Source organism: Strix uralensis, chromosome 2, assembly GCF_047716275.1.
Source record: "Strix uralensis isolate ZFMK-TIS-50842 chromosome 2, bStrUra1, whole genome shotgun sequence".
In the NCBI taxonomy this organism is placed as follows: Eukaryota; Metazoa; Chordata; class Aves; order Strigiformes; family Strigidae; genus Strix; species Strix uralensis.
Genome location: NC_133973.1, coordinates 32,930,268 through 32,951,628, shown reverse-complemented (window position 1 = coordinate 32,951,628; position 21,361 = coordinate 32,930,268). Strand labels below are relative to the sequence as shown.

The 21,361-nt window shown below is 44.9% G+C and overlaps 1 protein-coding gene across 6 annotated transcripts in view; it reads left to right on the top strand.

The window, feature by feature from the left end:
• Positions 1-21,361, top strand: part of TIAM1 (TIAM Rac1 associated GEF 1) — a 189,374-nt gene that overhangs the window by 3,742 nt on the left and 164,271 nt on the right. Inside the window, exon 2 of one of the 6 annotated variants that reach the window (XM_074858165.1) lies at positions 5,817-5,853. The exons of the other annotated variants lie outside the window; for them this stretch is intronic. The gene's annotated coding sequence lies outside the window, so the exon portion shown is untranslated. The remainder of the gene's footprint in view (positions 1-5,816; positions 5,854-21,361) is intronic. 6 annotated transcript variants of the gene reach the window in all.

Sequence of the window (21,361 nt, the reverse complement as noted above, 5' to 3'; positions counted from 1 at the left end):
GCTGTGGTGCCGGAGGCAGGTCTGATATTATTATTACTTTTTTTTCGTTCTCTTTCTCCCTCTCATTTGGCTGCTGCTCCTTATGGAACTGAGTCCCTCTTGCAGTGTTTCACAGATGCTTTTCTTCTGAGCAGTCATGCCAAGAACCTCTGGCAACAGAACAGGTCACTTACCCATTATAACTCAATTTGAGCCAATGTTACTTTCAAAAAGTTGATGTATCTGCATTGTAGGTTTTCTCCTTGTTCTGTAAAGAATTTTGTCAATAATAGGCATGTCATTCTCTTATAAATTGCCCAACTAGATACTCAGATTGGTTTGAGCAATGATGCTGTAAAATGGTTTGTAGGTTACCTGGGGAATCTCAGCCAAGAGGCTTTAAGTGTTGGCTTGTGTAAAAAGGAATTACAAAGAGAATGTCTCAGGGGTCTTCCCTTCTATTTTTGTTAGTAACCTTCCAGCTCAATGTTTTTCTTTCTATATATTTTATATAATGTTCCATTGATGTTGCCGTCTATAATAGCATTGTCAGCAGCCTATGGGTTTTGCTTAATAAAATGGAGGAATGATTCTTCTCCTACGAGATGGTTTTTAAATGAAACTCAAACCCAGACCTTGTGATCTTTGGTGTGTTGCCCAGATTATAGAAACCAAATGATTGAAACAGCAGCTGGCAATGGCTTGAAGTGAGTTGAAATACCTTGAACTTCTCCTTGGGTCTCTTTGAGCAAAGGTAGGGATTTTGTTTTCTCTGTAGTCAGCCCAACCTTCGCGATACGGCACAGACTGAGAAAGGATTTTTAGCTTGTTTGCATAGGAGCAGGCTGTTGGTCAGCAGCCGCAACCCACCTTCAAGGCAGGCGATGTTGCATGCTGGGTGGTGAGACAGAGAAAACTGGTAACAAGCTGGGAGAAGAGCCAGGTTCTTGGCTGGAATAAGAACTGCCTGTTTATTTTCTTGCATGCTCAGAAAGTGCCAGTGTGTGCCATGCTATCAACTTAATTGGCTAAGTCTTTCTAAGTGAAGGTATCGATGCTGGGGTTTGACATTGCGTAAATGCATCTATCTTGGCAGCAGGACACCTAGTTTTACTTTTCTCCAGTGCACAGTATAAACGCACCTCCTTCTTGACCTTCTCCATTAATTTCAGTGGATAAAGCCAAGTCTTCTGAGGGACCAGGCATTTGAGAGTTGGAACAAGATACCTACGCCATTAACGCAGACTTATTTTAAGAATTTCTTCCCTTGAAAGAGCAGGCAGTGAGTGAGGGTGGTGGGAAGGTCTTGTGTTCTTAACTTGGTGTCCTGGTGCGTCACCACAGCCCTTCAGTCCAGCTGGGGACCTACAGCTGTAGTGTCTGACCGGCTGCTTCTGTGGGTAACCATTGCTGGGGGAGCGATCTAACAAGGCTGCACTGGGCTAGAGTGGTGCTCCCACCCTGTCTGTCTTCCACCTGGGAGGTCTCCCTTGGAGCTTGGGTAGACACTTGGCTTTGAAAAGTGAGATGGAGGAGAAGGTTAAGATCAAAGAAGAAAAGCAAGAGGTAATGTCTATGCTTGAGCGATGAGGAGAGTCAGTCTGGTCCAGCACGTTGGGTGTCACACTTACTTACGGAACAATAGTTCACGAAGTATTCTGTTTTTCCCAGACACTGTTTCTGTTTTTGAAAAAACATTTAAAAAGTTCTGCTCTTTCAAACTAGGGAAAGTACCAACTTTTGAGTGGGGCTTTGTGCTTGTTGGAAACAATCATTTTGCCTTATGGTTGGGAAATACTTCTTCTAGTAGCAGCAAATCTCTGTATTTTGAGTTTTGCAGCCCAGGCTGCAGTAACATAAATACTTGGAACACCCTTAGTCACAGTTATCTCGGGCATGAGAAAATTCTCTACTGCTTCACATTATTCAGCACGTCTTTATGTCTAATTGTTTTTCCCCTTCATATGCTCTGTTCCTAAGATTAGTACAGTTTTCCTCCTTATGGATAAATAATTTAAACACCTGAACTGATTAAATGCATGCATCTGAGCTCAGAACAATCACAACTTTTTTTTTTTTTGATTCAAAGACTGACTTTTCTGAAGAAGATTCAAAGCAACTGAAAATAGCTTCATCACAGAAACATCAAGCATAACTTGAAAATTATTGCTATCATGTCATGGATTCTGGCAGTATACATTTGCCTTCCCATTAGTGATGTGTCATTGAACAATCAAAGGTTTATTGACAACTCGTTTACTTTGCCTAATTGTATGACTCACTGGAGGGCAAGACCATCCTTCCCTTTGCAGAATGATGGAAAAGACATCAACACAAAGTGGGTCTGTGTTGTGCAGTAACTTGATTGCTCTGTTGGAGGGTGTTTTGTGAGGTTGACTGCAGAAGGTTTGAGGCAACCTCTAATGTTGGATTTGACCATGCATTACCTGCAATGCACCCCTTACCTGACATGGTGTGGGAAGATGCCAGGGTCCTTTGGGCCAAATATGATGCCCCTGTGAAGTGGCAGGGCTCATGGGGAGTGGGTGGCTGCTCCAGATGGTCAGAGCTCAGCTCGGTGGTGCCAGAAGCAGTTCCTCCGCGTGACAACAGTTGGTGCTGGTGTGAAGAGAGCTGTCAGAGAGGTTTAGGAGCCAGAAGCTGTCAAGTTCCCCCTCTGCCATTGCTGTTCTTGCTGTAATGGGCTCATGTGAGGGCTCATGCAGAACCCTTGTGCTGGTGCGGGCAGAAGTGCCCCTTGCTGGGGAGGGTGGCGAGGCTGCAGCACTGCTTCCTGTCTGGAAAAAGTCCTTTCTGCTAATTTTCTTTCAAAATGTCTTTTCAAAGAGGAACAGCTCTCCTGGTTTCCCCATGTAAAGCCATACATGTTCTACAGCCACCTCTAGAGAACTGCAACCCAAACCCACTACCTGAGGAAAGAAGTCTTTTCCCCTAATGTGAGAGCCATCTCATCCTGCATCCTTATCAGTCAGTGCTCTGCCATTTCATCTCAGACTGGCTGACAATAGCACTCTCGGATGACTGGAGTTTCCTCTCCCTTTGTTGTAAAAAATACTCTTAGGAACTACCTTTATAGAGCAACTGCATATCTCTAGGCTAAAGTTAAACCACAGCTGGAAAACATCTCTCGTCTCTCACTCAAAACATCGTGAATCTACAGATTTAAAACCTCATGCCAGAAAGCTGCGGCCTAATACTTTGCCCACGATTTCCCGCTATATCTGCGCTACTCTACAAGAACATGAATCACCTTGATTGCCTGTATCTTGTCTGTCTTATTTGCAGAGGAAAGCGTGGAGAAAATTAGTGATGTTATAAAGTTTCACTTTGCATTTTGATGTCCCCCCCCCCCCCCCTTTTTTTTTTTTTGTACGGTAACCTGGCTGATTTGTTATCACATTAGCCCTCTGTCTGGCTTTCCACCCTTCTTGATAAGCAGTGCTCAGTCAGGCACCAGGCTTTCAGCAAGCCTGGGCAATTTCTGCTTGGATCCAGTAACCGCTTGTCTGTTGGATCCATCCATTATTGTAGCAGCAGGCAGTTTTTGTTGTTTCAAATTATCTCTTACCCTGGTCCATCACAGTTAGTTCCCTTTGCTTCTTCTAAAGCAAATCCTATGCCCGCCTTTCTCTCCTGTCATGATATGGGGAGAGATGTGGGTTTTCTTGTCAACACCAAGCAGGCTTCCCGACTGCTTCCCATCCATCTTAAGCTCTTGCCATCCTGATCTCAAAACAGGCCCTTCTCTCTCCTGTTTGCCACTTCCTCCCACTCCAGCACCGCTTTGATCTCCTGGGCTATGGAAACCCCCTGAGCTTTGAAAGCTTACTGTCCTGCTGCCAGTCATTCCTTCACGATGAATGGGCTTGTGAACAGGCCGGGCTCTCTGTGCTGTGCCCCACTGCTCGGTCCCACCACTCTCCTGTCTGCTGGCGCTTTCCCTGTGACTTGCCGTTACTCACCAGTGAAGCCCTGGGCAAAAGGCATCTCTCTGTCTCAGCCAGTGCTCCAGCAGGGCTCTGTTTGGTTGCATCAGCTCCTCAGCTGTTTGCTTATTAAAAGCATGTCTTAAAACCTTAAGAATACTCCTTCCTAACCACCCAATGAGTTCCTGCAGAGTTTCGGTGCTGTTTGAAACTTTTATGAAAGCCTTAATTCACGCCCTATCTGCATTTCTATCTGCACCCGCATAACTGGAGGGAGGCCCCCATCTGTAGCTTGTGCCTTCACCGTGGACCTTCCCTAGAGTTTGGGTGGATGCCTGTGAGACACGATTGCAGAGGCACTTTTAAAACAGTTCTCCACTGACTGTGTGACAGGTGATCTGAAGAATCACAGTAAAAAAAAAATGCAGAGGGCTGACGTCAGTTAATTTTTCCACTTACTATCATGTTCTTTTATCATCATGCTGTTAAGAGATGACAGTGGGTTTTTATCCAGAGGGTTTGATATCTGCTGTGCTGGGAGATGGAGAGCTGTTATGGTGACATATCAGCATGACAGCTAGTGATACTTAACTTGTTCCAGCTCGGGAGTGAAAAAAGGTTAAGGATCTTCCCTAAACAGACTTGGCTTCCCTGGAGTATAAGCCAAGACCAAGTGAGGGAGAAAAAACGCAAAACAATGCAGAAAGTACAGAAACTGGATGATGTGAGAAACATTTTGAGTTGAGGCTGTTGCATCCCCACCTTGTTACTAGTTCTGCTTAAGTCACTTCTTGGCTGCTCAGATACAGCTGAAGCAAAAGACCCCCAAAAGGATCTCTGCCACCGTTACTGCCTCTGGTACCTGAGCTGTCTCCTTCCAGATGAACCAAAGTCTTTCAGCCTGGTGCTAGGTTATGTTGTTATGCATCCCCTTATGTCTGTGGGAGCTGGAACAGGTGAGACATAAGATAACTGTGGTGATTTCAGAGGCAGGAGGAAAGCCCAGGAGCAACTGAGGCTAGGCAGATGTTGTGCTTGTTGTTTAGCCTCTGGGAAAGCCTCCCCAGAGCCTGACTGGTACTGATACCCTCTTGTCCCTGGGATGAGGGGTGCATGATGCTTCAGGGACACACTGACTGACTGGGGGCATGCAGTTCCAAGTTACCTAGTATTTTGGAGTGCTATTTTGGCAGGATTGTTTCCATAATGCTAACCAAGAAGAAAGACTGTTAGCATTAAGTGACTTTTTTTTTTTTAAAGCTATTTGTCTTGTTTTGCTTGTAAACATTTATGGACCCGACCCGCGTAAAAAATTTTCAAAACCTGGAGGGGTGGTGTTGAAGTGTAGTGTGGTTATATGGAGTGCAGGAAGAGAAAACCTCTTTTGAAGACTCAGCATGTGATAGTGAGAAAACCTGTTGCACTCCTACAGCAGAGGAGGACAAATGTAGCTTCTGCTTACTCTGTGCTATCTGTATGGCAGGTGTTAAAAAAGTATGTGTTATGTTTGAGAAAAATTGAACGTAAATCCTGCTACATTTGCTTGTTGCTAGTAAGATACATTTCCTCACTTGGTCATCATTGTCTCCTGGGAAAGTTGCACCAGTTGTATTAACTTAATGGCAGATCTGCTAATGAAGTCAGTGGGTTTGGGATTTTGCCCCATGACTCAGAAAACTTTGTTTATTCTGTTGATATAGGCTGTGGGGTTATAAAAACGGGATTGCTTCGTGCTGTCAGTTTGCAAAAGGATAGTTGTGAGGAAGGAAACTTGAGCTGACAGAATTACCTGCCAAAATAATTAAGTGCATAGCTAAATGAATATAAAAAGACCAGACAAGTAAATTGCTTTTGTACAAATAGCCTTTCTTCTTCTTTCTTTTTTTTGAGGCTTGCTGAAGTGTGAAGAGCCCTCTGTGAAAATAAGGTGAGCAATTAGTATTAATTGATTCGGTTTTTAATATCAGTTGGGATGAACTTGCTGAGGATTAGTGTGGAAATGTATGCAATTTCAGGAGAAATTGATTGCATTTCATCTCTTCCATGTGTAGCTTTCCCTTAAACTGCTAATGAAAGTTCAATAACTAATGAACAGGATGTTTCATTAAATGTGCGTTCAGCTCAGAATAGTTAACAAGTACCTTTTTGGGATCCCTTTTCCTTGCTAGCCCCCTCCTTTGCTGGGTATATGTTCTGGGATTTTTTTTGTTTTATTAAAGGTGTAAGTGGAGGTAATGACTTTTGTGTCCATTCCTATATTCCTCTTTGGAGAGTATTTTGTGTGGAAGGGCTGGGGTTTTTTATGTGTTTTGCCTTTGGTAGCAATTACTGCTGCTTGCAGTTGTGGCTTCCAGTTCAGAACAAAGCTGTTTTGTGTGCCTAGCCAGTAATAATTGTTGACAGTTGATAATGTTGGAGACCTCTCATTGTGGCTGGGATCTGAATTATACCAACTGCTACTGAACCAAAATTATAGGTTTTTAATTTTAGCTTCAGGGCTCCCATGCTGGAATATTCTCTTTCCTCTCGTAATAAACCAAAAAAAAAGTTGGTGTTAAGAGGTCTTTCCTAAACCTACCAAGCGAGACAGAGAACTGAAGTGTCACAAAGACTGGCTAAATTTCTGTTCTTATTCTTGTCTGCTCTCAGACTTTCCTGGTAACACCTAGTTATCGCATCCCATGGGGCAGTTAAACTCATTCACTGTGTGTTTAAATCTGCAATATATATGTTAGGTGGAATATATTGAGTAAGACGGGAACTGCTGGGGGACTCTGCATATCCAATTACCGATGCAGCTCATGGACCACAAGCCACTTAAAACCCATCCTGAGCAGCTGGAAACGGAGGGTGGCTGTTGTGGTGGCAGGGGTGGCTGACAATGAGACCCCCGGTGCGGGGAAGCTCCCAGTGCTTGCACCAGTGACTGTGAGTTGCTGCTGTAGATGAGGCCTCGACTGAGAATCTTTCTTGCTTGTATCTCTGAATGAGCTAACTGGTGTTACCTGGGCATTTTGCAATTTATTTTCTTGGTTAAATTTCCATGAGTAGGATGATATGAAAATGAATGTGTCATTAACAAATGTCCGGGAATGCTGCTTGCTCAGAAGTGATTAGGAGATTAAGTGATGGATTAATTATAATTATTCTGCTGGAACCCTCCTAATGTGTGTAGACACAAGGCATGTTGTCCTCTCTGAAAGGGTTCTGTCTGGGGCTTGCTCACGTAGGGGTACAAGGTGTGTGTGGTGTGTTACTTTGGAGAATCTTTTGTTGGCAATTCACTTTTTCGTCCTTGCTTCCCAAATTAAAACTGTTTAGCTTTAAAGTTTGGATCATTGTGAAATTTTAATTTTCTCTGCATGTGGAAATTGTTTGTTGGGAAAATATGATTTCAGGGAAATGTTCTTTTTTGCATCCTAGGAAGGCTTAAGAAGCTTGTGAGAATGATAAACAGTTTTCCTTTGGTCATTTGTGAGTGTCTGGAGGTACCTGCTGGGCATGAGTTGCAGGTAGGCTCAAACTGGATGAATGAGGCAGTTCTTCATGCAGCCTCCTCTTCCCCTGGGGTCTTGTGAATACACTCTTGCATCGTATTTGATTTTTTTTTTTTCTTCCCTGAAATATGTCTGTGGAAGGCTACTAAATTGTGCCAGACACTTCTGTCCTAGGGATGAATATAAGACCATGGCAGGTGCTACTGAAATTTCTCTGAAGTGCTCTCCCAGCTTCCCGCACTGTGCAGCTTGGGGATTTTGCTGGTCAGCAGCAGCCTCTTTGTATTTGACAGCTTTTTCCAGAGGGAGCTAAGCAATGTGTTATCTTGCCCTTCCTATGAGTGGCAGTGGCTGTAAGACCTTTGGGTGGTGTGAATTCCAAATGTGGCCCTGACTGGCATGGCCACAGAGCTCGCCTAGGTGCACCATCGGTCGGGTGCCACCTGGCTGTTGCAATCCATCTCCAGTGTAACCACAGCTAAGAATGGGGAAAAATTATAGTTTAGACATGAGTGAAGGTTTACTTCACTACTACCTTGGGCATACGCCTCATTGCGAATGTGCCGGTGTAAGGGATTTCATGTCCTTCTGAGTGTATTTCAGGGTATCAGAGACCGCGTCCTCCCATTCAGAGGTACCCGAATGCTAATTCTCCTCTCTTACTTATTTCTGACAGTCTGCACCGGTTCTTGTGGTGACTGCATGCATTTCTCTCTGGATAATGTGAACTTGAAGTTTGTCAGTGTTGTTATCATATATATTATCCATATCAGGTGTATGTTATGGGTGAGTCTTGTGATGGGTCAAGGAAAGGCCAGGATGGTATTGACCAGCAGTCATCAGTTTAGTTGATGACCAAATCCATGGTGTGGGTGGGGTTTTCTTTTTGTGTCTCAGGTCAAGGATGAATTAATTTTGATGTTAAAAGCTCTGGCATAACTGCAGCAGACCATTCACAGCTTTCTGAAGACAGTCACTGAAGCATGTGACTGTGGAGGTACTTAGTGGTTCACTAATTACATTACTCACTTCAGCTTGCTTGGGCCATCTGTGGTTAAAGTGCAGCATGGCATTAAGGGTAGGTGTTGCTTGCTCAGTTCTCCCATGGCAGTGCTCAGAAGAGCTGGGCTTCAGCTGTCTGCTTGGCCCCTACAACCCTTTGACAGGGAAGTGTGGGACAAATGTCCAAACATAGGGTTTGTAGGTGCTCTAAGCTTGTAGGAAGAAGCCCAGTATAAAAAAAAATTGCAAAATGCTTAAGAAGTGTTAAGACTTCAGACAAAGACTGGTGGTTTACTGAGGAAACTCAATATCTTTCCTGTATTTGTCTGCCAGCAGATAGGCACTCTGTCTTGGGTTGCAAGTGTGCCTGGCCCCTGCCAGCTGTGGAAAAGTGGAGGGAACAAAATCCAGCAAAGAAACATGAGAAAGCTGCTACAGGAGCCCTCTGGTAAAAACGGCCCTGAGCAAGTGCAGTTTATGGCAGCTGGGGGGTGGGTGTGTGGTAGGTGAGTTTCTTAGAAGTTGTGGATGTATAATATATAAATAAGGGTTTCTGAAATGAAGAAAACATCCCTTGCTGTACCTGGGTTGCTGCCTATGTTAAATTAGAAAACACACTGTTTTTAACAAAGCAGACCTTGTTAAAACAAAAGCTGTGACTACGAGCATCTTGAATTAAACCCAGAAGAAAAACGCACCTCTTTGGTGTTTGGATGCAGTTGTGAAGTCAAATGCTTGACTTAACTAAGGGATCCCACATGTCATCCCCTTCCTTTACCTTTTCTCCCCATTGTGGGGTGGGATCTGCCCTGATGTCCTTCACCTATGGTCTTAATCGGGGGGGGGTGAAAGAGGCTAGGGGACAGTGAGAAGGCATCTGGAGAATGTGATGAATTGAGGGGGAGGCGGAAAAAGTGCTTGTAGGTTTGGCCAACAGAGAGTAGGTCTCCTCATTTTGTTTTTGGTGTTTTTTTTGTTTTGTTTTTTTTGTTTTTTAACCAAGAGTGCCGAAAGACACTCCCCCTTTCTTTCCTTTCCTGGAAAAGAAGAAGAAACAGCCTTCAGAAGGGACCCCTCAGGGTATGATAGATAAGCTGTCTGCATTTTTGTGATGGTTCCCTTAGCCCCTACCCTACATAGGCCCTTATCTATTCCCCCTTCTGAGCCCTAGTGCTCTCTGGTTTTACTGACATTTTTAAAGAGAACTAAACTGTTGGTCAAGTCCCACGAAGCCTCCTTGGGCAGATGGATATGACTGTGACTGCTGCGAGTGGGGTCCCAAAATGCTGGTGGGCTTCTCTTGTCTTTCCTGGTTTTGCACAGGTCTGTGTAGGGCAGGTGTGTCGGGACAAGCACACACTGCTGCTGGAAGGAAAAGCAGGTCCTCTGCAAGCGCTCTTCATCTTGCCGGACACCTGAAACACCATCTAGGTGAGCTTGTGCACTTGATTACTTGTTGCTGAGCTGCTGTGGCTGTTTCTGGCCCTGGCCCCTGTAGTTTTCTTGATGTGGCGTTCTGTTTCTGTGGAGCTCAGACATGAAATACGGGGTAATATCTACTCTCTCTTTGCCTAGGATTGTTCCATTCAAATGGAGTAGTCCTACAAGTTTAATGGCTTTTTTTTTGTCAGCACTTTGCCTGTTGCCTCCTTTTGTCCTGCAGTGGGAGCAGGAGAGGCAGCAGCAGCAAAGATGACTGAATCCTGTGCTCAAAAACAAAGCTTTCAGTTTGTTGTGGCTGTAGAAGCAAATTCATAATTTTTCTGTAGAGTACTCAAATCATCTCGAAATATGGGAGGAGAGGAAGAGAAATTATGCTTCAGTTTGCTCTGTTCCCCACTTTGTGCTGGCAGTGTGGGGAGATTGTTTTTGGGCCTGACCTGTTTGCTCCATGCTGGGGTGGGGAAAAATAAAAGGGTATCTGTGGAGCTCTGTACCAGAAACAGAAAAGACCATTTTTCTAGAATGATTTGAGCTGTGCTCTGCTGGCATGCTGGTAAGGGTCAGCAGCAGTAGTGAACGCACAGTTTTGCTGCTGGTGGAGAGAATGCTCAGGATCCACAGCAACTGAAACCCTAACCAAGGTCTGTGGAGCAGGTGGGGGCACCCTAATGGGAATCATCATGTGGCAGGATTGGGAATGGCAGCACATGAAATGCCTTGGGAGATTTGCCTGCTGCAGACGCTCGAGGTCTCCGGAGTCAGTGAACAACTGAGTCTCAAGTCTGCTGGGAGGTAATTTATTCCTTCTTTTGATGGGCAGAAGAGGGAAGAGCTCATGCATGGTGCCTCTTGGCAAGTGCAAGAGGGAGTGAGCAGCAGTATAACGTGAGTGTCTCAGGCCGGGGGTCCCGCTCAGTGACTTGCACAAACCAAGGACTGTGGTCCATGACAGTCAGCAAAAGCAGCAGCCCCAGGGGGAGCTCCCGAGGCTTCGGTTTGGTGCTGGGGAGCTGCGGCCAGCAATGCAAAGCAGGCGTACCCATGTAATGCCAGGCGGGGCAACAGCGCTGGTCCAGGTGGATCATCAGGCGTGTGCGAGGGGGAAGGAGGCTGCTGGAGTAAGTGTATCTAGGATGAGATGTCCTGACCCTGCCAGCCGGGCAGATAAAAAGGACTGACAGCAAACTGGGGCTGCTGGTGCAGGCAGAGCTGCATGAGGGGTGGGAGGTCAGAGGGATGTGTGGTTTCTGAGCTATGCAGCCCGTAGGCCAAGAACAAGCTTGTTTATGTCAGCAGAGTCCGACACATCTTCAAGGGCTTTCACTCATGACTGATAGGAGTAAACGTTCTCTTAGATCTGCTCAAATCCTTGTTGACAGAAGGAATGTGCAGGTTTCTTGCTTTGTGCTTCCTCTGTTCCAGCACACCCTGCATGCACACACAGAGGGGGACCTGTTTATCCAGCTTTCCTCTGGGCCACTGATAATCTCTAGGTGTTGGGGCTGGGAAGCCTCCTGATGGGTTTCGGTTCCTCTCTTGAACAAGAAAGGCTGATTTGAAGAGGTGTCTCGGCATCCAGCTGCAAACCTGGGGAGTCTTGCAGTGTTGTTGCTAGGTGGGGATCTTCTGAAGTTTCTAGTATGTCTGTGCACTTAATCTTCACTTCATGTTACCTAGGTATTTATTGAAGTGCAGTCTTAACCTGAATAATATCAGAGGGGGATATTTCACCATGTTTCTGTATGCCAGCTTCCTGTTTCCCTCTCCCTTCCTCCTCCATTTGCTGTGGTCACAACCTGCCAGCGTTTAGAGTGGTGCATGTGTGAAGCTGTAGAAGACCTTCTCTCACCCAGGAGCTCTGGAGGCCTGAGTTCTCTGATGCCGCCCACATTGTGTGCTGTGTTTGGTGAGGTCTGTTTGTTTTCACTCATGCATGGTAGTCATAATCATCCCTTTAATAAATGTGAGTACACAGAAGTGTTTATATCATCAAAGTGTCTGATGCAAATGTACAATCTTCTCTCGGGACATCCTTCCTTCCTTCCCCCAGTACTTTAAAGTCTCCTTGAGATGGTGGGAGGAATTGTATGTGAAACACTCTTTATCTTTCTAAGAGAAGGTGTCTGAACCTGTTTGTACTTCAGAGACAGGTACTGTACCTTGTTCTTTTATCCCCGTAAAAGACCAGCTTTTCTTTTGTTTGCAGGATGCTTTGGGCTTTCCCTTTGCTTGGTGGTGTCACAAACGTCACAAAATAGGAAGATGCCAGAAATACAGGAAAGGAGAGGCAATTGTGTGTGTGTGTGTGTGGTGGTGTTGTTTTCTTCTTCTCTGTAGTTGACTGTGGCGAGTAAATGAATCTCTGATCCGTAGCAGTATCTGGCCACTAAATTCTTGCCTGATGAATTTTGACCAGCATGAAATTTGAAGATAACATGTGTTGAGAAACGTCACTTGCTTCTCACCCTTCCATCCTGTGGGTTAAGGGTGTGGAATGCCCAGGAGTGTCCCTGGAGCATGGGTGCAGCATCATGCGTGCTGGGCTTTGGCAAGGCTGTGGGGTGCCCTGACCTGCTGCTTGCCGGTTGCATCGGGTAACAACAGTAAGAAGAAAGCACCAACACATACAGGACAGGTTTTGTTGACGGAGGGATGTTTTTTGCTGTAATTCACTACTGTGCCATTTCCAGTCTTGTCTTAACAGGAGGTGCTCTCTTCTTCCACTGGCACTGTACGCCGTCTACTAATTGCTTTTCTTCCAGGGATTCTTGGTGAATGTTCCCTCCCAATCTCTAGATACCTGTTGAAGAAAATTGATAGTTTTTTCATCTCTCTCACCAAGTGTTGACAGCTAATTGCTGCTGGAATGGCCTCTTTTTTTATGCATTAAAGGTGACTGCATTTCTGAAGGAATTAAGAAGTGCCGGGATCTGATCTGTCTCCTAGATCAAGTGGAACATATTTCTTGCACATGCTATTGCATATTTCGAGACTGGGACGATAATTGTTGCTGGTTTGACTTGGTGGCATACTGAGATGGAAGATTTGGCTGAGTCCATAGACTTTAATGCTTCAGTGGGACACGCTGTTCCTAGCTCATACAAGCTCAAACCTGAGGTCATGTTGTGCGGTGCCATAAAACAAGTCCTGGCTTCACGTAAGTGGGTAGGACAGTTGATATCGATGGAGTTCCTCCAGCTTGCCAACAAAACTTAATCTAGCCTTAAATCTTGTCTGTCAAGTTAGGTATAGCAGTGTCACTCATCAGTGGATGCTTTCCTTTAAAATTGCTTCCGTAGTGCTTGGTGGAACATCATTTCTACCCTCTAAGCTTTGGAAGAAATTGAGTCAATTTGTCTTTTGTTAACCTGTGCCAATGTTTTCTGTATTTGAAATACTGTTTTTCCTGCTGAGACTAAAATGTTGAATTTCCCATTCTCATTTAACTTAAAAATGTTCTACATTCCAGGGGCTGAAAGTGTGCAGCATTGCCAGAGGAGACTGAAGTACCTGTAGCCTTTGTTGCAGAGAAAACATTCAAAAGCAGAGTAGTTCTGTGTAACTTGTTTTTATAGAATAAGATAAAACTTGTAGAAATCCTCAAGAGAATTTAAACACTGATGCATACCCATCTATCTACATAGCTAAAGCTTCAGTGATCTGAAAATGATTGTCAGACCCTGGGTTTCTCCCTTCAGATTCCTCAAAGGTTTGTTCTGATGTTTGGGTCTGTTTTAATCTCCTTGTCTTGTTATCAGAGTCCTGCTGCCACTTATGACTCTCTTTGTACTTGAGTTGTAATACCTGCTTCAACTCCAGATGCCTAAAGTAAACCTGCTGCTACTTTTGTTCAAGTAGTCTCTTTAGTTGTTTTTTTGGAGGTGAATATAACCTGGCATACTCTCAGTATTTATTTGTGTTAAAGTGGTGTCAGGCTGGTGACCTGAAGGCCCAGTGTGCTGAAGCATTTAATGTAAAATAGCCCCTGTGACATAAAGAAAACACTAATAAATGAAATAAATCAAAGTCTAACCACTAAGTTCTGAGGATCACAAGATGATGCTGCCCGGTGGTTCAGTTTCACTGCTTGTGGTACTAGGTAACGACCCTGGCAGAGGCTGCAAGATCACTATTATACTCTGTAATGAGAATAAGGGAGTCAGCTGCTTATACTGAGTATTTTTGTTACTTGCCATGGTGAGTGAAACTTCTAGTGGTACCTGGAATGCGGCTGCTGCTCCAGGTGTCACAGCCAGCCCCAGCAAGGGCACAGGAGACCAAAGGCAGCCTCTTGCCTGGCCTGCAGCTGATGTGGGTTTGCATGGCCCCATGGCTGTACAGGGGGTTTCGTGCAGACGAGAGTCTGTCTGCCCTGTGGGCTTCGTGGGGCCTCTTCTACAGAAGGAAATGGTTTTTGTTTTTTTTCCCTGCTGTCTTTTGAAAATGCAGCTGGTGGTCCCTTCAGTTCTGGAAATCTGGTCTTGGAAAGACACTACTGAGCTATCTTAAAATAGCTAATTAAGCATGAATTTAAGCTTGTCTGTGTGAGAAACTAGCCAGCCTAGCTGTAATAGGATTGTTCTGGCTAGTTTTAATTGTGCTGATCTAACTTGTGTGGATGCTTTAATACAGGGTAACATTTGGGAGCAAACTTCTCTCTGAAACCTGCAGTCAAACCAGCCTGCTGTGACTGTTTGAACCCTTCTTTGATGCCTGGTAGCTTTGACACCTACCAGCAGTTAGGAGTGATCCAGGTATCAGAGAAGATTTCTGATGCTTATTCTTACTAGTCCTTGCCACTTGTGCTGTGGATCTGAATGTCTTCACACTGCGGATGACCCATGTCTCGGGTAATGATAATAGCCTTTCATAAATACTTTAAGACAGGAGTTACTCATGTGTACAGTATTCAATTTTATTTATTTATTTTATTCAGTGTTAAGAGCAGAAGAATTGAACACTCAGAAGTTCAGGGGAAACCCTGCCTGAAGACTGGTCTTAAGTAAATGGTATGCAATTGTCTAATGAGTTTATTTTTTTTTCTTCCTGGGAGCTTCGTTCAGGACATTTCCTTTTAGCAAAGAATTAATAGGGTTTTTTTTTAAACATCCCTTATGTAACCTCCAAAGAATATTTTAAGCAGCAGTTTGCTTTTTTCCTTTTTCTTTATAAAAGTAGTTTGAACAGAAATAGCAGGACCTATCTTTGATGGGTTGTTGTTGCTCTATTTGGCATTTCTCTTGTGGATTTACAGAATTGCTATTGCTCTCCTTTCCTTGGCTGTGGGAATTCCCTTTAGAAATGATTTAGATGCTGGGGGAATTTGGGCTGTGCTTCATGTCAAATCTTTGTTGGGCTAGAGGTAAGGTTGTCCTTCTAACTATTAAATTCCTGCACTATGAGCAAGAAGATCAGTACTAATACCTAAGTCTTAAAGCAAGGAGAGCTCGTGTGAGCGTGTCACTGACAGAAGAAGCTTCTTCCCGAGAGAAGCAGTCTGGCTCTGTGGCTGGGACTGATGTCTGATGGAGGGGTCCGAAAATCTCCTTCTGCAGCTTAAACAGGGCCTCTACTGGTATTTTCCCCTTTGGGGTTTAGATCAAACTTCTGATACAAGTGTCACAAACTGGGGAGAAAAAATAAATATGTAAAAACCCCCAAACACTACCTCTGAACACTTCACTGCAGAAGTATTTGACTATAATGGCTTGTTTTAAGCCTTGGCTTCTGAGCTGCTTTCAAATCAGGTGTATTGTTGAAACCGGTTTGCCATATTTATAGTTTTGCCACTGAATTTGCTATGCGTGAAAGGGAATCCCTTTCTTTTTCCACTGTGGATGAATTGCTATCAGGTCGGTTTTACTTTTTATGGAAGGTTTGCTTCAAAAGACTAAAAGTATAAATTCTCTATGTGATATTTGACTTGAATGAGTAGCACAGCTAAAAAATTAATGGAATGGAATAGCCTGGATGATGATTCCTCTTCTGATGTACAGTTTTATGTTGTTCTTTTCTTTTTAATTGCCTGGTGAGCTTTCCTCTTAACTATCTGTATATCTATCTCATTTTTCTTTTTTCCTTTGCGTCCAATTCCCTTGGATCCTGGTGCTCGTAGTTGGGTTAGCGACTTACTCTGCCAGCGCTGGCATTGCTTTTAGAGATCTGACTGGGTCAGCTGCTGACGTGTTTAATACGGCTCTGTACGTTTGATGTTTGTGCTGGTAACCTCGGGCAGTCTGGGATGCTTCAACTGTATAGAAATGGAGATGAAATAGAAAGTTTTTATACTTGAGGACAGTTTTCTGCACTGGAGGTAACAATGTTTTCCAGTCTTTTTTTCCTGGTGCATTGGTGTGACCTTTGGTTGCCCACTGCCACACCACGAGCAGCTGTGTTGGCTTTGCCGGTCCCTGTGGGAATGGGCAGCTGACCCAAGCCGGGTGTCCAAAAGCCATCCAAGGCAGCCCCTTGTACCTCTGTGACAGGCGGCATGGTCTGGACCAGCCACAGCATTGCTGCTGCCCCCAGCCACCCCCTGGGTGCCCTGGCAGGAAGGGTGGTAGGCAGCGCTTCCACAGGGAGTGAGGGGCAGTGTGGCCCCTCGTGGGTGCTCCTGGAGAGAGGTGGTCCTTGGCCTGGAAAGGGAAGAAGAGGCAGCACCTCTGCCTTTATGAGGTTATCCTCTTCTTTTCTGTTCACGTGCACACACAGATTTTTTCCAGGGAGTAATGAGGACAGGGCAGAGGCAGATTTTATGCTGAAACAGTGTATTATATCACTTTGCAACAGCATTTATTTCCTGTGAGCAAAACCAAATGGTAAATACCTTTTAGATTGCAAAGAAACATTAATTACTGTAGCATAGTCTTCTCTTTGGCTCAACTGTTGCCATTTTAAAGCCTAGGTCCGGCATTTTCCATAGCTTGGATTTGTTTGTGTGTGAAGTCAGAGTTATATAATTAAAACGAACATGTTTTCCAGCAAAATGTTTTCCCTTAAATAAGTACTGTCTGTAGCTGGGTAAAATTAAGTAGTGTCTTTGTTGAAGTTCTTTTTTCTTCTTTGAAGCTTTTTTTATATACTATACCTAATTGGCAATTTCCAATATTATTCTTTGTAAATGTTTTGTGGTCATTGTCTGCTCTGGTTTGGAAAGTCTCATTAGGAATAAAAGCACTCAATCCCCAGCTGAAGAGTGGTATTTATGATGTGTTATGTGCTCTTGGTTTGGTGAGGGTGTTTTTGCTGCTTTGGGTCCTATCACTAACAAAAGCAGTACTGATGAGGAAATTGGCTTTTTCCTGCTTGAGCAGTTTGTGTATGTGCTGCTTGGAAATGGTGGACTGTCTTAGGTTTTGGCTTTCCAAGTTGGAAGGCAGGCAGCTCTGCTGCAGCCCCCTTCCTTCTGGAGGACCTGCTCCGGGCAGAAATTAGGATGGCAGCACTATTGCTGCGTTCAGACCGAACAGGGAGCTCAGTGGGTCTCTGAGCAAATGGGAGCCCACGTGGTTGGGATTATCTGGTATTAAATGAAACAACAAATGTGCAAACAGAATATGGGTGTTCTGTGTGTCACTTACTACTTGCACGTCTCAAAGGTTTGCTGTGCCATGACAGGTCTGAGGACTGTATGGCATGTCCATATGTGGCTGTGTTTGTAAGTAGTCCCATTATGTTGTTAGGTTTGCCCACCGGGAATGGGAGGTGAGGATGTGTTCTGCAGGAGTGGGATCTTTTTTAAACCAGGCTTCACAAAACAGTGTTTGCAGAAAGAGCTGCGTTGGCAAGGGAGTATGGAAACACCTCCTTTCTTTCACGCTGCCTCCTGGGAGCAGGCAGATACCCTGGGCAGGCAGATACCTCACCAAGCAGGCTGGTTTGGTGTCCCTGGCTGAGGAAGAGACTAAGGAAGAAGCTGAGGCAGTCCTTGCAAGAAGCTTGGGAGGCATGCCCTGGCCCTGCTGCAGTGGGGATCTGCCAGCGTGGCTGGGGGACAGCACTTGCCTACAGTGGTTCTCTGGAGATGGGGGCTGGGGTCTGTGTGTGTGCAATGTGGGGACCTGGGATATGACTGCAACTCTTGGGTCTTCAAGAGGAGGTATGTGTACAAATAATAATAGAGGGGGCTTTAGAGGGGCTTTTTGCTTTCCTCAGTGTTGCAGTGGCATTTGTATGCGGTACGCCTTTTGAGGTACACCTCAGTTGTTCACTTTTCACACTCATCTCCTTATTTTATAGCATCTTGATGGTGGCATCACTTTGAGCCATCTCTCGTGTAAAATTACGTAGATCATTCCAACTGAAAAACAAGAGCTTCATGCAGCTCCACTGTGGACACGAAGCTCACTGGAGCCACATCATACTGGAGATACAGAGATAAGCTCCTTTGGGTATGGCACTGAAATACCAACTGCAGTCCTGCTGAGATTTGGGCATCTGCTTAACTCACACACTCATGGTGTATAAATATAGACCATGCATAAACATGTAAAGCCAAGCACATGCCTTGGCCTTTGCAGGACTTAAACCATCAGATGCAATGTGGAATAGCCTGAACTGAAATGGAAAAAGTAACTGTGTTCATTATACCTAATGGATATGTTGCAAGAAACAAACTGCGGGTTTTGAAAACTGACTATTCCATTTCTTTTGGCACTCAGTTATATACCTCTGCATGTGTGTCCATAGGCATTTCAGAAACGCTAACCTCTGAACTGTGTTTATGGAGCAGCTACCCATCAGGAATTGACCTGGGGTCCTACAGGCATGAATTACGACAGCCTGCGAGACATGGATCCTTAATGGAGGTTTCGCACGCTTCATGCGTCAGCGGCAGAAGGGGACTTATCAGTTGTTTGGATTCACAAAGACAGTGGGTTCATGGAAATGGGTGCACAAGGAAGAGAGACCAGACGGAGCAGTTCTTCTTGTTCCTGCTATCCACATTCTCGATCTTTTCAGAGCCTGCTTTTTCAGCAACAAACATGCCTGTGCTGTTACTTGGCTTGGCGGTTTTTCTCTTGCCAAGTGAAGAACTGATCCTGAAAGGCTTCTGTGGGGTACTGTGAGGAGCCTCCCCCTGTTCTCTCTGTAAGGAAAAGTTGTGCATGCTGTTAGCACAGGTGTCAACTGGGTCCCTGCTGACTTCAGCGAGACATGAGGGTGCTCGGAGCGGGGGGTGAAAGCTAGCCCTAAAACTTTCCTGTAGTTTGTGGATTGTTATTTTGGGCTGCGCAGAATCAGAAAGGTCATGTATATTAACCTTTTCTTCTTTGCTTAATTTCAACAGGGCTATTACCCTTTCTGCAATCTGGGCTGCCTGGCTGAGTATGTTAATGTCTCAGGACACGTCTGTTTCCTGGTATCTTTGAGTAACTGTATACAGACCATCTTCCTATCATCGTCTCAGCCTAAATATCTCTTGGCAACTGGCAAACCAGTAGCTGAATATAAGGGAAAAACTCGCATAATGGATTCTGATGCTAACTGCATTGGTGGGCTCTCGGGGCCTTTGAAACGGTCATCATCAACTTCATCACTGATTCAGATGCTGCTTTGCCATTAAAACAAGATGAAAAAACTTTCCAGAATCTTTCCCTTCTAAGTTAAGGAGAAAATGTTCGTGGCCATAGGATGCATTACAGAGCCCTGCTGTAAATACAAGGCTGAATTCAACAGTGGTGTTGGTCTGCAGCTTGCTCATCCCATCTCCCTCCCTGACTCTCAGCCCCTCAAGTGAATTATGCTTTGTGTTCAGTGCAGGGCCATCTGTTTCCCTGTATGTTCTCTCTTTTGCTGCAGCATGATTTGAATGGAAAGGTGAGTCTAAATACGTATGACGAGGAGCAGCTCTTTTTGTGCTTCAAACAGCTTGTTTTCCAGCAGAGGAGCCAAGCAATAAAAGAAATGCTGGGTTTTTAGGTGTCCTGCAAATGTGCTCCTAATGCAAGAGTCCAGGGGATTACTGGGAGCAGAGTTGAGGGGCAACTGAGTTTTGGGATTAATTTGGCACCTCAGACTTAAAGGTCTCTTGTGACTGGGCCTGAGCAGCTTTTCAAAGATGCTGAAGTCTGTATTATGACCTAAAGCTACTGCCAGATAGCTCCCACCCCCACATGTCATCCTGATTCATGCAGAGGAGAGAGCTGTTGCTGCTATCTAGGTTTTTCTGTGCTACCTCGTTTTACTCTGTAAATGGTAATTTAATTTCCACATTTAGACGCCTTAATTAATTATGAATAAAATCATTTGTATGAATTTTAGAGCTGAAGGGTGATGGATTAATGGCTCTCTGGAAACGTGAGGCTGCTTTACCAGAAGCGATTCGGTCGCTGCGTGAGCTCTGCACCATTTGCAGCCCTGTGACATGGGGTGGGATGAGAAGGAGGAGGATTTCCATCCCCTGACATCCTGGGGAGGCTGGCATAAGGGAGAGGACAAGGAAAATGCTAGTGACCATGTGGTGAGGTGTTCAGGGAGCCAGTCTGGTTGAAACCACTCTTGGTAGTGTGGATTTTCACCAAGAGTTCCCTTCCACCTGCACACACTGAGTTGTGTGGGTGCAGAAGTATCCAGGACTGCGGAAGGCAGGGCCCAGCATGCAGGGTGCAGGTGGAAGAAGGAGTTGTCACCTCTGGCAACAATGTGGGCTTTGACTGACCCGAGACACTTGGAGTAGCATGCATCTCTGTCTCTGAAGTGCTGTGGAAGTGGTGTTGTGCACTCCTCTTCATTTTCCACTCTCTCTTGTGGCTGCTCCTGTCTGCCTCCTCTGCTTCCCCAAGCCCCCTGACACACTCAATCGCCTGGTGCTTGCTCATGTTTTGTAGGTTGAGGCTTCCCTTGACGGTTGGTTTTAATAGGTCTGATGAAGTAGGAATTTGATTCCAAATGCATATTGTCATATTTTATGCATGGTTGGATTTGCTTTCTGTCCAATGGAGTAGAGCACTTTGCAGATCAGCTCTGGTTGCCTCTTTTTCTGTCTTTTTTTTTTTTTTTTCCTTCTTTCTTTAGGGATCATGGAGTTCATTGAAACTTTTAGGCTTAGTCCTCAGGTCTCTGTACAGGCAAAACTTCTAGTGATCTCAGCTGTCACCTCTGCTTTTGGCAAGAGGCTGGTTGCTTGATACCTGCGGGCATCAATCATTTAACAACTGCAACATTTATCAGGTGCTACTTGAATAGCTCTCTTCCTCCCAGAAGTGTTTTGCATTTTGGAGCTCTTTACAGTTCCTTTTTTCTTTTGTTATTGTTCTGCAGAGGCTAGTGGGCCTAAAATTATTTCTGCCGTCTGTCTCCTGGCTCCTGAGCAGCAGCGCCTGTTTGATGCCTGCGTGCACACGCATATTGCACTGTCCTTCTGCTCTCCCTGCCTGATCCTTTTTATTCTCAGGGACAGGCAGGGTACAGAGCTGAGTCCAGGTTTTGTACTCCAGGCACTTCTAAGACTGAAAGGGGTTTGTTTTCTTTTCCTAGAAGCTTTGCTTGCTA